At 39.3% G+C, this 16,305-nt stretch overlaps 1 long non-coding RNA gene across 1 annotated transcript in view; it reads right to left on the bottom strand.

Annotated features, from left to right (window-relative positions):
• Window positions 1-16,040, bottom strand: part of LOC307213292 — a 90,141-nt gene extending 74,101 nt beyond the window's left edge. Inside the window, exon 1 of the long non-coding RNA XR_013837463.1 lies at window positions 15,953-16,040. This is a non-coding gene — a long non-coding RNA (uncharacterized lncRNA). The remainder of the gene's footprint in view (window positions 1-15,952) is intronic.
• Between the last annotated feature and the right edge of the window lie 265 nt (window positions 16,041-16,305).

The following is a 16,305-nucleotide window of genomic DNA, read 5'->3' on the forward strand; positions in this document are numbered from 1 at the left end:
CTCTTCTCGCAGCAATTGTTCTACATGTATTGCCAGTCACCCTCTATGGTCATTTGCACAAATGATGCTGTAATCTTTGCATTTCTCATGTCTGCAATTTAAATTCTAAAAGCTGCCTTGCACATTCAACTGGGTCTTTTAAGCTTCTCTACAACACTAACAACATCCGTAAAGTAACAGATTTCAATTTAACATATTACTGCTATCACCTATGAAATGCTCGATGCAGTCAGTTTCACCATGTTCAGGAAACTGTCTGCTGATGTGCATGGCCAGGTCACTAAGTGGATGCTACTTTACATTCTTCTACACCAAATAATCCAGGTGTTTTTATTTTATTCACAGAAAAGACCAGTAAGTTACAGAAGTGTTTTATTTTTTATTTCTTATTGATTGAGAGGTTTAAACCATCCTTTCCATTTCATTAGAAATCTCCAAGGTGGATAACATCAACAAGAATCAAATCAGTAAGCATCATTAGGTGTGGCTGGTACAATTAATTATGATGTACAGGAAGAAATATCATGTACTATTCTGAACCTATGCGCTGCTACCAGAAATAATGCTTTTGATTCAGCCAAATGATTTATGTTGTACTAACCCAGAACAATAAATCATTCAAAATGGCTCAAACTGTTGCTTAAGTTAGGAGTAAGGAACCTGTGACTCTAGGTTGTTGTTTTTTACTCCAACTCCCATCAGTCCCAATTAGCATGGCCAATGCATGGATGATGGGAGTTGTAGCCCAGCAACATTTGGAGAGCCACAGTTTCCCTTCCCAAGGTTTAAAGTATAGTTCTATGCCAGGATAGCCAGCTTTTCAACATTGTAGAACCTGTAACTTTAACTGCTGGCTATAACAGGGATTCTGGCAAAGTGCTATAGAGTTTGAAAAGTCAGACTTGCTAAAATTCTGTTTACCTATGAAACAATAGACTACATTTTCTTTCTCATAGTTAAATAGGTATATCCTGTGGTAGTGCCCCATCAATCTTAAACTAATGTAAAATCAATGCAAATCGAATTCAGAATGTGAAAACAAAAAATACACAAAAAATTCAGATTTTGCATTAACACAATTTTACAACGTGACATCTGAATTTTTAGGGCTCAAAACTAGAGCCATATTTAGAACTGGCAAACAATTTTTCATTATTCAGATGTTTCTGGACATAATTGAGTGCCAAAGCCCAGTGATTATATTTTTTTAATTAATGATGGAAGTCCTTGTTTGCAGAAAGGTCTAAAGAAAATGGGTGAGAAATTCTGGTTCTAATTATTAGCACTAACCCCCACGTTTGATACTGAAACTGTAGTATGGCCTTTGAAGAAAAACCGGGTGTCTCTTTTGATAAGGAACCTTGCATATTTTTCACCAGAATACAGTAGCTTGAATCCAAAGCTAGTTAACATAATGAGATGGCCAATTCGAGACACTAGCTTCATGAGTGCCTTCTTTTTAATAAATAGCTTTACAAACAAAAGAGTTGAGCAATATACCAAAAGATAACTCTGCTTTTGATTCAGAGATTATGCTGCAGGTTCATTATATTAATACATTAATGCATTCACTCACAGGTTTGGGGGTGGAATGTACAGAGCGAAATGAGCATGGATTATTATTATTATTATTATTATTATTATTATTATTATTATTTGCACTCACTTTTCTTCAGAACCTTTGAACAAAATGGAAGTGAGGAGCCTTCAATGTCAATAAACATGCACTCCCTGTGCTATGAGCTCCATGTCAGTACCCTGGAAGCCTTGATGTTTATTTGTCAAACAATCAAACATTGGTTTGAGATTCACATATGTTTAAAAATATTCAAACGTAATTACTCAGAAAACTGTTTAGGAGGAAGTGGGGTTCTCTCCAAAGCTCCAGGGATTGCATCCTGGTTCATACTCTATAGTCAGGTTAAAAAGCATTGATGTCTCTCTAACAAAAAATATCAATGACCACCAGATGTTTGGAAGTCAATCCTTGACACTCTAGAAAAGGTTCTATGAAAGGGAAGGATTTCTGGGAGAAATCTTCACCATTCAACAGCAGCAGTAACAAAAGGATATATGGAGACAGACACAGACATCAAGGTATCATCAAGGTTACTCTTTACAACTGACAAGAAATATCTCATTAAACAGAAGAAAGAGTTCCCAGGAGCAACAGGCAACCCCAGGGAGGAAAAGACAAAAAAAGGAAGACAACGCAATGCTTTCCTCAAATGTCAAAGCTCTTCTGAAAAAGAAGATAGAACTGAAGCAGCTGGGACTATTTCAACAAAATTTGAAACCAACCTTCAAGATGAATTAGCCTCAAGTAGGAATTATAGTGGCATGTTTGCTTAGAGAGCTTTAATATTTTTTAGCATAGCTAACATGGTGCTCTTCAGACGTTGCTGAGATATTATTTCCATCGGCCTCAGCCAACGTGGCCAGGTACGATGGGAGTTGTAGTCCAACAATATATGGAGGCTACTGTATGGGCTACCGCTGGTGTCCAGAAACTTAGAGCAGGTTGTATGGCTTTGCTCTATTGGAGAGCACGTCTTCTTTTTTCAGCTTACACCTCTGAACTTCACTGATCCTACATCATTAGTTTTGAATTAATTTATTAAAACAGTTTGGTAGATCTAAGTTTTATATATATATATATATATATATATATATATATATATATATATATTAAAATTTTTAAACATAAATGCAGAAATAAAAACAATGAAACATATATCATAACATATTTTCTTAGCTTCATTGGACTCCCTCACGTCTCCCGCTCCCACTTGCATCATTGTCAATTCTTACCCGCAATTTATCATCTTGTTTACATTCTTATATCCCATTCATTTAAAATATAATCTAATAATCCTCCCAAAGGTTTATGTTTTTTCCTCAATCTCACTTGTCATCCTAATTCCATCTAGTTTAGTGGTGCTCAATTATTTATGATCTAGCATCCTTCTTAACATTCAACCAAATTACAATGCTTTTTAAAATAAATCTTAAATTTCTTCCAGTCTTCTTCAACCTTCTCTTCTCCCAGGTCTCGGATTCTGCCAGTCATCTCGGCTAGTTCCATATAGTCTATCAGCTGCATCTGCCACTCTTCCAGTGTGGGTAGATCTTGGGTTTTCCAGTGCTTAGCGATAAGTATCCTTGCTGCTGTTGTTGCATACATAAAAAATGTTCGGTCCTTCCTTAACACCTTCTGGCCGACAATACCCAAAAGGAAGGCCTCTGGTTTCTTAGTGACGGTATACTTAAATACCTTTTTCAGCTCATTATATATCATTTCCCAGAAAGCCTTCACTCTAGGGCAAGTCCACCAGAGGTGAAAGAATGTTCCTTCATTTTCTTTACATTTCCAACATTTATTATCAGACAAATGGTATATTTTGGCAAGTTTAACTGGGGTCATGTACCATCTATATATCATTTTCATTACATTTTCCTTCAAAGCATTACATGCAGTGAAGTTCAACCCAATGGTCCACAACCTTTCCCAGTCCTCAAACATAATGTTGTGCCCAATGTCCTGTGCCCACTTTATCATAGCCGATTTAACCATTTCATCTTGTGTATTCCATTTTAACAGCAAGTTATACATTCTTGAAAGTACCTTAGTCTTAGGCTCTAACAGTTCTGTTTCCAACTTCAATTTCTCCACCTGGAACCCTAGCTTTTTGTCATTTTTAAAAACTTCTTTAATCTGAGTGTAGTGTAGCCAGTCTCGCACTTTATCCTTCATTTTCTCCAAACTCTGCAATTTCCAATTGTCTCCATCTTTTTCTAGTTGGTAGATCTAAGTTTTTAGGAATACAATCAATGAATTTGATAGAGTTATTTTAACAGGATTTTTCCATTTACATATACACACACGACCCTAATTCAACTAAACTGGAGGGCTTTTTCTTCTTAAGATGTCCAACAGGTGTGCAATTAAATGTAGAAGATTCTCTTTCCATTGACAGTTCAAGAATTAAAACAAGAGTTCTGAAGATGAAGAAGAGGCCTCCATCGGTGTTACACTTTTTTATCCTCAATTACACTTGCTGAAGATGAGTAATGCACCTAAAAGATGCCAGCTGGGGGGTAACTGATTTATTAGATGGTTGATATCTTGATAACCAATCTGCATTCCAGTGATGACTTCCATTAAATATTAAAAGGGCCTTCAACATACCTTTTCAAAATAGCCCAGTAATTGCTCAACTAGACACTATTTTCATCTCTTATTCTTCCCAGGTGAAGCAAAAGAGCTGTAATTGATATTGAACAACCAGCGTCCTAAAGATGGTTTAAATAAGAAGGTTCTGGGTAGAACATATTGATTCTCTGGCATTCCAAAAATAGATGGGGGTGAAGGTTATCTATAGAAATAAAGTCCTTATTACTCTACCGGTGTGATGGCCAACTTCTAGATCAAGTCCACGAAACTTTTGTGGGCCAAGCTACTTGAAGGCCAGAGCTCAGAAAGACGAAGAGGGACAGAGAAAGGGAGACATCTCAGGCCTGACATCACTGCCATATACAAACACCAATGCCATATATGAGTTCCGTGTATGTTTCAACCCACTCTGGGAATGAATGTAATGAAGAGGAAGCCAAAAGTGACTCAAATAAACAAATGTAGGAAAATTCCCATGTATCCCATGTAAACTATTCCATTGGAAAAATACTGGCATGTATTTTGTGGTGCAATAGACCTGTGCATTCACCACATACATGCATTTTTTTCTGCAACAAAATCATATGATGTTGCCATGTTTCTGAAGTAACTTCACTCTCCATAGAGTTACACATGGAGCTGTGAAACGGGCTCACTAAAGCCCAGAAAAAAATAAAACTCCTACTTATTGTTGCACACTTAGTAGACTATTCAGAAAGCTTCAAGCAAAAGCTTTGCAAACTCCTGCAATTACTAACCAGTTCAGGCCAGTTACTTAAGTTATTTTTCGGCATGTAAAACTCACCATGAATTTTTAGATTATTTTCACCACATCAGTGTGGTTGTTGCTGTTGCTGTTATAACTATTTAATTGGAATGTGAGCAACTACAATGAGATATTTTGAGTGTCGAGGTAAGCATGGAAAACAGAAGCTCGCTTTGATGTGGTAAGTGGCCTTCAGGTGATCTGCTTCACATTCTGAAAACACATGTGATGTTGTTGAAGGAACATGATAGCTAGTCCCATCCTCCACGACTGATACAACCACCTGCTATACCCCCTGTCTGTTGTGCATTCATTAGCTGTGTGAAGGGGTCATACACATGTGCTAAGCTCCTTCACACAAAGAGGAATCCTGATTCACTCAAGATTCCCCCATATCTGGTGCAGAACTCAAGTATACTTCATACAAGTACACAGTGTCAACTCGAACACATCTGTCTATGTGCTTGTTGACAATCTCTAAGGATTCTAATAGGTTAGTGAGACAGGACTCACCCTTGCATAAACCATGTTGGTTCTGCTTCAGCAAGTCTTGTTCTTGCAAAGCAGCAGCATCCACTCCGAAGTCAGACAGCCACTCCAAGATGCCATGATTAATTGTATCAAAAGTCACTGGGAGACCAAGGAGAATCAACAGGTGCCTTATCATACAAGTTCATCATACAGGGTGACCAAGACAGTTTCAGTGCCAAAACCCGATTAATGGATCTAGAAAATCAATTTCATCTATTTCAGAGTGATTGGACCTGTTTGGGAATCATGCCCTAGAAGGGAACATTTGTGACTGGTCTATAATTATTCAGATCCAGAGAATGGTCTTATTAGCACCTTTTTCACATGGATTGGGACTGCCCCCTCACACAAGGAATATTAATCAGCTCCTTGGCCCAAACAGCCATGCCTTCTCTTCTAGATTTTACTAGCCACAATCGGCAAGACTCAAGCATACAAATGAATGCTTATATTTCTGGCATGTGCATTTACGGGAAATGGTTACAAATTGCACGCAGGAGGTGTTTATTCTGCTATTTGGGTCATTTAAAATTGAATACTGTATTCATCATAGGCAGAGGGGCAATGGATCAAAATGCTTAGTAAATGTAGGTTTTGTACTTTTTGATCAAACGAGTTTTGTTCCATTACAGACAGTAAAGACAAATTGATGCACCTTTACATTCATTCTGCACGACAAAATATTAATCTGAAGTGGGTGTTCACTTTCCATCATGAAGAAGCGTAAGTACTTAGATCTCATCAGCCAGAGCATTTATTTAATTGTCTTTTTACCAAACAGATGAATGAAAATGATTATTTTACTTCTTACTTTTCCTTTAATGTCAATCTTATAGCAGCATTAAAGAAGGGAAGCCCTGTTTAAAGAGGAAAAAAATGTGCCTGTATTGAAATAAAGACATATTCTCACAGACCTGTTTCGGAGCTCTATCACTTGAAGCTATGGATTGTTGGATAGACAAAATCTGCAAAGAGAAAACTAAAATTTACCAAAACAGATAAGCTAAATCCCTTTTCCTCCACATATGTGTGGAAGAGGTACTTTGTATGCCAGAGAGGGTTCAGTGACATAATATGCATTTTAGGCACAGTGGTGCAGTCTAGGGACAAATGTAACTGAGTGGGGGAAACTATGCCAAAACTAAGCAGGTATGCTATTTCAAGTGTGTCAAACATAGTTTCTTGCTAAGAGCAGGGTAGGGAACCTTCCCCCATGCCCATCAAGGACTGCATTATCTTGAGATAATTGTCAGGGTCTGTATGCCAGTGGAGGATGGGTCCTCATGCAGATGGTGGGCAGGAACTGAGTCCAAAGTCATCCCCTTTGCCCTCCGTCCCTCCCTCTCTCTGTCTCTCTGCCACTCTCTTTCCCACTTCTTCTTCCCATCAGCATAAAGTGAGGCTAAAGCCCACATGACTGCAGATATTATTGAACCCCCAACTCCCACCGTCCCTGACCATTGGCCATACTGGCTGGCCCTTACATAGAGGGCCACAGATTTCTCAGCCCTGCACTCCTGCACTAAAGCATTAATGGTCAAAGGCAAGATCAGCTTTATTTAGAAAGGTATTTTATTATGTGTGTATTATCATGTGTAATCATAAAAACCATTGTAGCTTTTCTCCCCCAATGGTGTCAGGTTTTTGCAAAACATATAGAACATGAATGTCATACTCTGTGTCATTAGTCCAAAATCTATTGCAATTAGATTCAGAAATGAAAACAAATGCCAGACAGCTACATTTCCTTCCTTCTGCTGTGCTAAATTGCTTGTGAAGATCTATTTCTTCCATTTTAGCCATGGCAAAAGCGTACAGCATAAGGCCACATATGCTGCCTATTAAATGACACTGTCAAACTGGCAACCAAGCAGTGCACAGTTCCATGCTAAACGTGTTAATTGAGTGTTTCTGCACTAGCCTTTGTGTAGCAGCCCATCAAACTGGCTTTGACACTATTCATCACTCATTTATTGCAGGGAATCCAGACAACATTTCTTCCAAACCATTGCCATTTCCAAAGATCATCTCAAGTTTTCAAAGAGACTGGCTGGTAATGATTTGGGAGGGTGTTTTCATTGCAAATGTGCCACAATCCTTTCATGCACCAACTAGTACAGTGCTGCTATCTAACATAGGTAAGATGCTTTGATATTGAAACATCCCTAAAGACACAAGAAGAGCTCTGCTGGATCAGACCAAAGACCTATGGCTATGGAAAGCTCACAAGCAGCATACAAGAGCAATAGCCCTCTCTTTCTGTTTTTCCTCAGCAACTGGTATTCAGAGGCATGCTGTCTCTGATTCTGGAGATGATCTATAAACATCACGACTAGGGCTGTGCAAATACCAAACATGTAAAGCATAACCCCAAGAATCCTCAGAAATGGGACTTCCGGGTTGGTGCCTCCGGTAATGGCGGAATTCCTCTGATCGGGAGGAATTTGCCCCGTGGGAATTTGGGTCTGGCCGCCACGGCGAAGGCGGAGACCCGCAAAAAATCATAGGCGGGAGAAGCCTGTGAGTGTGGGATTCGGTGGGCACCTTTTGCGCCTCCCTTACTCACAGGGAAACCTGGTTTCAGGGGTCCAGAGCAACGTGGGGTGAGCGGCGCGGTGCTTCGAATCGTCTGCTTTTTCCACGGAGCAAAGCCGCATAGCTGTTGCCGGAGAGCGCTGAGTTTTTCCTGTGGACAATTTGATTCTAAAGTAACTACCAGTGAGTAGAGCTGAAGCGGGAGAATTGGATTTTTAAACGTTTAATTTGGTATTGTAACGGGGAGGTTCAATACAGGAAATCCGCCTTCCCCTTTTGTAAATAGACTGAAGCAATGAGGCTGCAAGCTGAAGTCTTAGAAAGCCTATTGTAAAAGACTAAATTTTCATCGGTAAAGAACATTAAAACCCCCCTTGGAGGCAGGAGAAGAGGGGGGGAAGTTGTGGACGGAATATGCCTGCAGGAGAGAGCGAAGAGAGTTAAAATACCGCCGCTCTGACCCTGGAAACGGGCTGCTAGCAGGACTGACGTCTTTTGGAATGTTCATTGACAGCGCTTAGAACGTTCATTGACAGCTAGCTAATAAGAGAAATACATTGTTTCTACTGTCTCTGGCTGCTTTTAAAAAGAGTAAAAGTAACTGAAAATTGAAACTAACTTTGGATTCTTTGAACTGTGTTTAAAAGAGGACATTATTGATTAATATAAATAGAAACTGTTTCCCCCTAGTGGAAGCCTCTGGTTGCTTTACAAGAGCTGGGCTAGGGGAATTTCCAGCTGCAAGATAAAAAACTGTGAGACTCTGGGACTGACCTTGAATCTTTTAAGTGCTATGGCAAATGGAAAGGAAAAAACAGACCAGTCAACCGCAGAAAAAACTAAGGTCTGGGAGGACTTTGCAGCAACCCAGGAGAGGCTAAACATCAGGCCTCCCTGCTTCTTCTGCGGCTGCTTCTGCACCAGTACACTCAAAACCAAGAGGAATGTCGACAGAAGAGGCCTTAGCGGTTGCATTAAATAAGATAAATGATTCACTGGAACAGCTTAACAAGAAAACAGATGCGACAAATGCAAAAGTGGATGCTGCAACTATTAGTATAAATAATCTGGGACAAAAGGTGAATACCAATACAGAAACCATCCAGAAATTGATTCAGGAATCTACTTTGATACGGCAGACTGCGGAGGAACTCAAGAGAGAAAGAGTCCCAGCCCTACAGAGGCAACTTGATGAACATAAGTTGACGCTTGCTATGACTGAACTTAAAGAAAAACAGACGAATTTGAGGATCAGAGCCCTACCTGAATTGGAGAAGGAAAGCTTGACAGATTTTCTCACACAGGAATTTGCTGACTTTTGGGACTTGGACTTGGGCCAAGAAGAGTTTAGAATTGTGAGGGCCTTCAGATTTGGAAGAGAAGGGAAAAAAGAGAAGAATAGAATAAGAGACTGCTTGATCACTCTTTGAACTAAAGAAGGGCCTAATTACGGAGATATTGTTGCCCTGCTGAGAAGGAATAAAATCATCTTTAGGTGGGAGTTTCCCCAAGGTCTATCTTTCAGTTTCAAAGGAAGGAAAATAAAAATAAGATCAGTAGAAGATAAAGTAAAGTTTTTGTGTAAATGCGAAGAAGATCTGCGGAGGGGACTTGGAAAAGAGCCAAGAGCATCGGATAGAAGATCACCAGGATGAAGTTGATGGACTATATGGAACTGGCGGAAATGACTGGCAGAATCCGAGACCAGGGAGAAGAGTCGGTGGAAGAAGACTGGAAAAGGTTTAAAGATTATTTACGGAAATACTGTAAAATTAATGAAAGTTAGAAAAATGTTGGAATGAAGTTATATGGCTTTAGTAGAAATGTTATAAGGAATAAATAGAGTAATAGAGTATTAAAGAAAAAAATAAGGTTAGAATGTGTTAAGATAATTATAGGATAGAAAACAGAGGAAGATGGAAAGGAATTGCTGAAACAATTAACAGAAATGGAATACAAAAAGGGAGGTGTGAGGAGGTCGCTGAAATAAGTGAATGAAAGATAAGATACTGAAATTGTTTGATGTGTTTTAAATTGTTTTTGTTTTGTTTTGTTAGTTTAATGTGTTAGTGTTATGTAGTGTTTTTGTATTGTATTGTATTGTTCTTCTTTTTTGTAGTGTTTAAATTGTTGGAAAAGTAATAAATATTATTAAAAAAAAAAAGAATCCTCAGAAATGTAGTTTCTTAATGGTACTGGGAATTATAGCTCCATGAGGGGTGAAGTACAGTTCCCAGGATTCTTGGGGAGAGGAGAATATGCTTTCAATATATGACATGTACCCAGCCTAGCAGACAATATGGCTTGGAGGCTTGGTTCATAATGATCTTGCTGACAGGTGTAAGTAACCCAGCCTCTTCTCCATTATTGTCAATCTAGTTGTCCTGCAGGACCACAACCTTCATTACAGAGTGTTAACTCTTCAGAATAGCTCCCTGCTGATTAATGGAAGTTATTCACATTAATTTGAGGGGCCTGAGGCAAGAAATCCTCTAACAGCCCAATTTGGATGTGGCTACAGTTCAGCTCCTCACACCAGGCTGAGAACTTGACCCTGACAAAGAAGCGACTCTTGACACGGCTGTGCCATTCCTCCTCTATACCATCTTTTCTTTCAAGATCGTTATTTACCTATGTAGACTATTGTTTATTCCCCCTGTATAGAGGAGGAGAAATGAGGCATGATTGCAGCTTTTGTGCACAGTAAGAGTTACCTTCTCATTTATTACACTCTCATTTTGATAGATTTTTGCACACATGCTTGGACAATTTTTAGAAGTGTCATCAATCTAAGACTGCAGTGCAGTTGCTCTCTCACCCCCTGTTCAGCCTATAACTGAAGAGCTGCTCGTAATAAATGAGCGATACGGCTGAGTGTCACCAACCTGCTGTAACATTTAATAGATATTCATAACATGTATTAATCATATGCCGTTCTGAAGGGCTGCGGTCCTGCAAGGTACCAGGCACCTTCAGCTCCCACTCGTGTCAGTGGGACTTGAGATTTGAAAGACGAGGGCCTCCTGCCCTCCAGAAGCTGCTCTTCCCACTTCCTTCTGCCTCCCATGTGTCATGATATAACCCCAGACAGAAGGAAGGGAGCACACTCTGAGGAATAGCTACTAATGGATTCAAAAAGGAAGGTTTTTGTCTATGGTACTTCAGCAGTTGGTTTCTTGTGCCTTCATAGGTAAGCTGCCAAGGGAAACTCCATATTGTATTCATTTCAGCTCCCTAAGGCTAAACCCTGGGAGAAAACCTTGATGGATGCACTAAGTTGCAGTTCAGTGGCAGGGTGTCTGCTATGCATGCAGAAGGCCCCAGATTCTATCCCCAGTATCTCCTGCCGGAAATATTGAAAAGCCACTACTAGTCAGTGTAGACAATCCTGAGCTAGATAAGACCTATGGTCTGACTTGGTATAAGACAGCTTCCTATCTATGTACCTGCTTTGAGCCCATTTTAACTCTAGCTCTGTTCATGCATTTATGCAGGACACTCACACATAGTAGCAATGGCCCCGTCCTCAAAATTATGTCCTATTGTCATGCTTCCCATGGCCTTCCCATGTTGAACACAGGAGTCTGAAAAGGGATAGCTTTGCATCAGTAGCTGTCCACACAAAGTCCTCCACAGTAAATGTTATTGGTGGAGCCAGAGGCATCACCCCACTTCTGCTGCTTCATGTGAGTAAATGTGTGAATAGGGCTTTTGTGTACTTTATATCACCTGTGTACCATTAAAAAAACATTGTGGATGCAGATTAAGATAAGCTCAGAACTACCACCACCCTAAAAAAAAACCCATTCTTATGTTTTTGGACAATTCAAAGCCACTCTTACTTTGTACCACATTGTGTCCCACCCTTTGTTTCTGGTACATTTATGAAATTTATTGTTTCTATATGGGGAACCATACTGCACATGTACCGTACAACTTCCAGTATGGTAATGGCAACAGTGGAGGTTGTCTGAGGCTGCACTGAGACACCAAGAGGAAACAAGAATTGCAGGACTAGTCAGAACGGGGCAGAGCTGCCTAGTTTATATCCAAATACCTACACATAAATACTGCATACCCAGGCAAACCTTATTACAACATAAGCAGTTTTATAGGCTCAATAATTAAACATCCTAAAGTTTCCTTATCCAATAATGTAAAATATTGCCTTGCAATTAAAATGAATGAGAAAGGGATAGATAGAGTTGCAAAGCATTCCTTACAACAGATCATAGTTCCCTTTTCGCTATTAGGGTAACTGTGTTCTAAGGTGATTAATATTGTATCCACTATAAAACAAAGCAGAGGGAGAACAACTGTGAAAGCTCAACCCTAATTTGGACTTGAAAACAAGAAAAGTCAGACAGTTTTAAATATGTGCCCAAGATTTCCAGGGTCATCCACAACTAGATTCCACAATACACTTATTTTACTTATTTATGGTGAAGTCTTTTCCTCTAGCCTTTGGTCCTGTTTGAGACCACCTTCCCCATGGAGAACTCTCCCAACCTTAGAAAGCAGGATTGAACTCTGCACATCAACTGATGCATGTAGAGTTCAATTCCCCCCAACCCATGGGCCAACTTTGTCCAGTGGATGGGACCCCCCCCCCATACACACACACACACACCTATCAATCACCTGACATCATGGAAGGGCCCATAAGGGCCATCTAGTCCAAACCCTTGAAATGCAGGAATCTTTTGCCCAACATGCTCTACCAACTCAGCTAAATAGTTAATTAGCATTATGATGTCAGAGGATGGTCAGGTGGATGGCCCTGCCCACCTGTCAAAGCTGACCCATGGAGTAAGGGCAGATAAGAACCTGGCCTGCTGCATAGTCTTTGATCCACATTTACATGCTTATTGTGCACCACTTACATTCAAGTTAATGCAAGAGTGTATGGTGCTTTGGATCTGAACTTTTGCCATGAATCACCATATTTGCTAAGTGGCCTGTAAGTTCCTTTTAGTTAAAGCTCATTGAGAAGCAAAATACTCAATGCACCTTAAATGAAATAAGAACAATAACAACTGTGCAATTGTATTTTTATTTTAGGGAGAAATCTATTATGACAACAAGATCAAACCTAAGTCAGGTTTAAAAACATTTCTATTGATTTAGCGTCTTTATCTATTTTCTGAAAGACATTCAATATAAATTTCCAATTTATACTGATAGTTATACTTAGCCCAGGATAAAAAGTCATATCTGATTCTACCATGATCTCACCATCATCTAAATCCTAACTTTTAAGCAACCAGAAGAAAGCCATGCTCTTTCAATTCTGTTTTAATATATGTGAATATCTTCTTCCACATAATCAGAGACACCTAGACTTTTCTTTTCTTTTTACCTTTGGGCCTGCTTTACAATTCCATTATGCAAATTGTCAGTAGGACTCATTGTGAAAAAGAACATAATAATAGGAAATGAGCTATCCAAGCTCCACATAGCAAAAAGAAAACGATATATTAACTAGCAAAGTGGGGGAGAGCTATATTGGGTTAATGGTGGTGCTTGATGCTCAGATTGTATGATCTTCCAAAGACAGAAAAATATTTCTAATTGGAAGACATTTTAAATTGAATTCCTACATGCTTGTAAGTGTCTACCATCTTCAGAATGTTGATAGGACTAGCTCCATTCTTTTTTTTAAAAAAAAAAAAAGTGAAATGAGGGGAACCTGAGATTGTATGCAAAGAATATCCATAACTATTCCTTTGGGAAGATGTGTCTACTCTAGATGAAGAGACAGCATATACACGAATATTTCCCTGGGGAAATATGTAAGCTGAGCTTTGGACATCCTGAAAGAATAGGGAGAGGATAAAGGCTTTGTTTTCAGACATTTGAGGTGAATGCGTTCAGGCTAAAAATTGAAGGTGGCAGGATGGTGTTCACAGTCCTCATCCAAATTTCCCCATGCACACCATTGCCAATTCAGATCTTCATCTATTAAGAGAGAAGTTCTGAAAGGGGGTTCTAAGGACATCTAGGTGAACATACTTAGAATCTCCCCTCAGAACTTCCTTTTCAACACAATAAGGTCTGAAGTGGAACTGGTGGACTTGTGGCTTATGTGCTCTCACCACTTTAAGTTCAGTTGCATTCAGGCAAATGCCCATACAGGTGAAATGTCTGAAACTAATCCATGATTAGTAGTACCCTACAAAAGTAAGGTCAAATAATCTTGGTTGGTAAATTTGTGCAACATAAACGGAAAGGCTATTTTATGGTGCTCTAGGGCTCTTAAATAGCATCTGGGAAGTTTTTATTTCCCTTTGGAAATTAGAGATTTTCTATTGTCTGCTATGGCATCAGAACTAGGGATGAAGGCCAACAGAATTTATTCAGAAAAATATACTGTGATAAACCCAGTGGTTTAACTGTAATAGAAGCTTAATCCACCCTATAATATTAGTTTAACTGATGTTAAAATAAACTTAATCTATTATTGTTGAAAACGAATAAAGTTACTTAGTTCAGTGGGAGTTACACCAAAGTCAGGGTGCATAGGTTTCTGCAGCGGCAAAAGAAAAAGGTAACAGTTGGCATAAGGTATGAATTGGGGTGCTGAGAGTCCTCTTCCATTAATGTTCCCATTCCAGGAATGTCAGAATGGGGAATTAGCCCTTGTAACCTTATGGTGGTATTTAAAAGAGTTCTCCAAGAGAATGAAACCTGACTCCATGTGTCACGTGCCAAAAGGTGGTTTCTTCAAAGAAACTGGAGCAGAGACCCATTCTGCTATGGACAATAGAGTTGTCCCTTTCTACTCCTCATGTCAGAAAATATCAAAGGCCAAATGCGACACCAAAAAACATAATAATTGCCTCGCTCAGTGATGAGACTGTACTTTGTGAAATTTTCCACTCAGTTATGCCCACATGATATATGATCAAATGCAGTATGCAAGCTGCTCTGTTGGGCTCTTTTGGCTGAATGTAATCACTGTGAAGCCGTCTACTATGTTAGGCCTCAGGCAGACTGAGAGGGACAAACGGGCTCCATTTTTTTCTGTTTTCCTGTCACATCTCATCCTCTCTCTCTCTCCTTTTCCTTCATCACCCTTTCCCTGAGCAATGACATTTGAGCTGGGATAAAAACAAGAGAAGCTGGTTTTGTTCCTACTGCAGAATGGGAAGAAAAGAAAGCCTTATGTGGTGTTCTGAGATTAATACCTTGCCTGTTTTCAGCTGTCAGATTTGTTTCTTCTGTGTGGTGAAATCATATCATTCTATCACAATTCTTATTATGAATGACTATTTAAAGCCTTGAACAGCCTGATGGAGGGGGATTCCTACCCCCACCAGTCAAGGCATGATATCAAGAACGGAGTAACTAGCTGTAGTTTCATCTGGATATTTATACTGGGCATCCTATCAAATTCCACTCACCCTTCATTGACCCCTTTATCTTGTGCTAACTCCTCACGAATCCCAGTAACCTACTGTATTATCCTTGCAGAGAATTTTACGCTCAATTATAACTATCACAACATCTAAGATGGCCTGTTTTACAGAGCCATGTTAAGCAATCAGAAGAATTAAATGGCATTTGAGGCTGGCTTTCTCGGTAATAACTGTTCAAAAGAAAAGCTTCCATATTTAAAGTATTAGCAGCTGTCTGTATTATCGCTATATTGGGATGGGAGGAAAGCAGGAAATAAGGAAAAGATTGCACGCTTTATTTAACAAATTCACCAAGAGATTGAAAAACCATTGAATGAACCAAGCTACAGCTCAATGAAGCAATGTATTTGAGCCCATGGGTGTATTGGCTGTACATGGTGTCTTACTGTGAGCATATTAAGTGCCACAGACAAAAAGATATGAAAAAGTAGGTCTGCAGTTGTAATCACAGTTTTCTGAAAAAGAAATCCCATCCTGCAGAGAATGGATTAATAAAATATAGAGGTTTATGGTCATGTCCAAAATTACCTGTCAAATCTAGAAATGCAATCACCCAAATGGCTCTGATTGTTCCCTCAATATGTGGCTTCTGTTCTTCTCTTGTGTAGAAATTCCTAAAGGGAAAAAGATACCCCAGAGTTGTTCAAATGCCTATCTTTAAACTGACTGCAGTGAGCTAAATCAGAAGGGCTTTTAAAGGTATTTTTGTGTTCTAATTCTAAATCTAGCTTCCTCTTTTTTAAAGTAACAAATGCAATAAACAAATAGCCATTAGGAAAGCAAATTGTTTGTTATTTCAAGGTATGCTCAAAGTAGGTAGGAAGCTGAGAGCTTACCAGATGAAGAAAGAAGAACATATGATTGCATTTTCGGTCTTCTTT

The sequence above is a fragment of the Podarcis cretensis genome, assembly GCF_951804945.1.
Source record: "Podarcis cretensis genome assembly, chromosome: 3".
In the NCBI taxonomy this organism is placed as follows: Eukaryota; Metazoa; Chordata; class Lepidosauria; order Squamata; family Lacertidae; genus Podarcis; species Podarcis cretensis.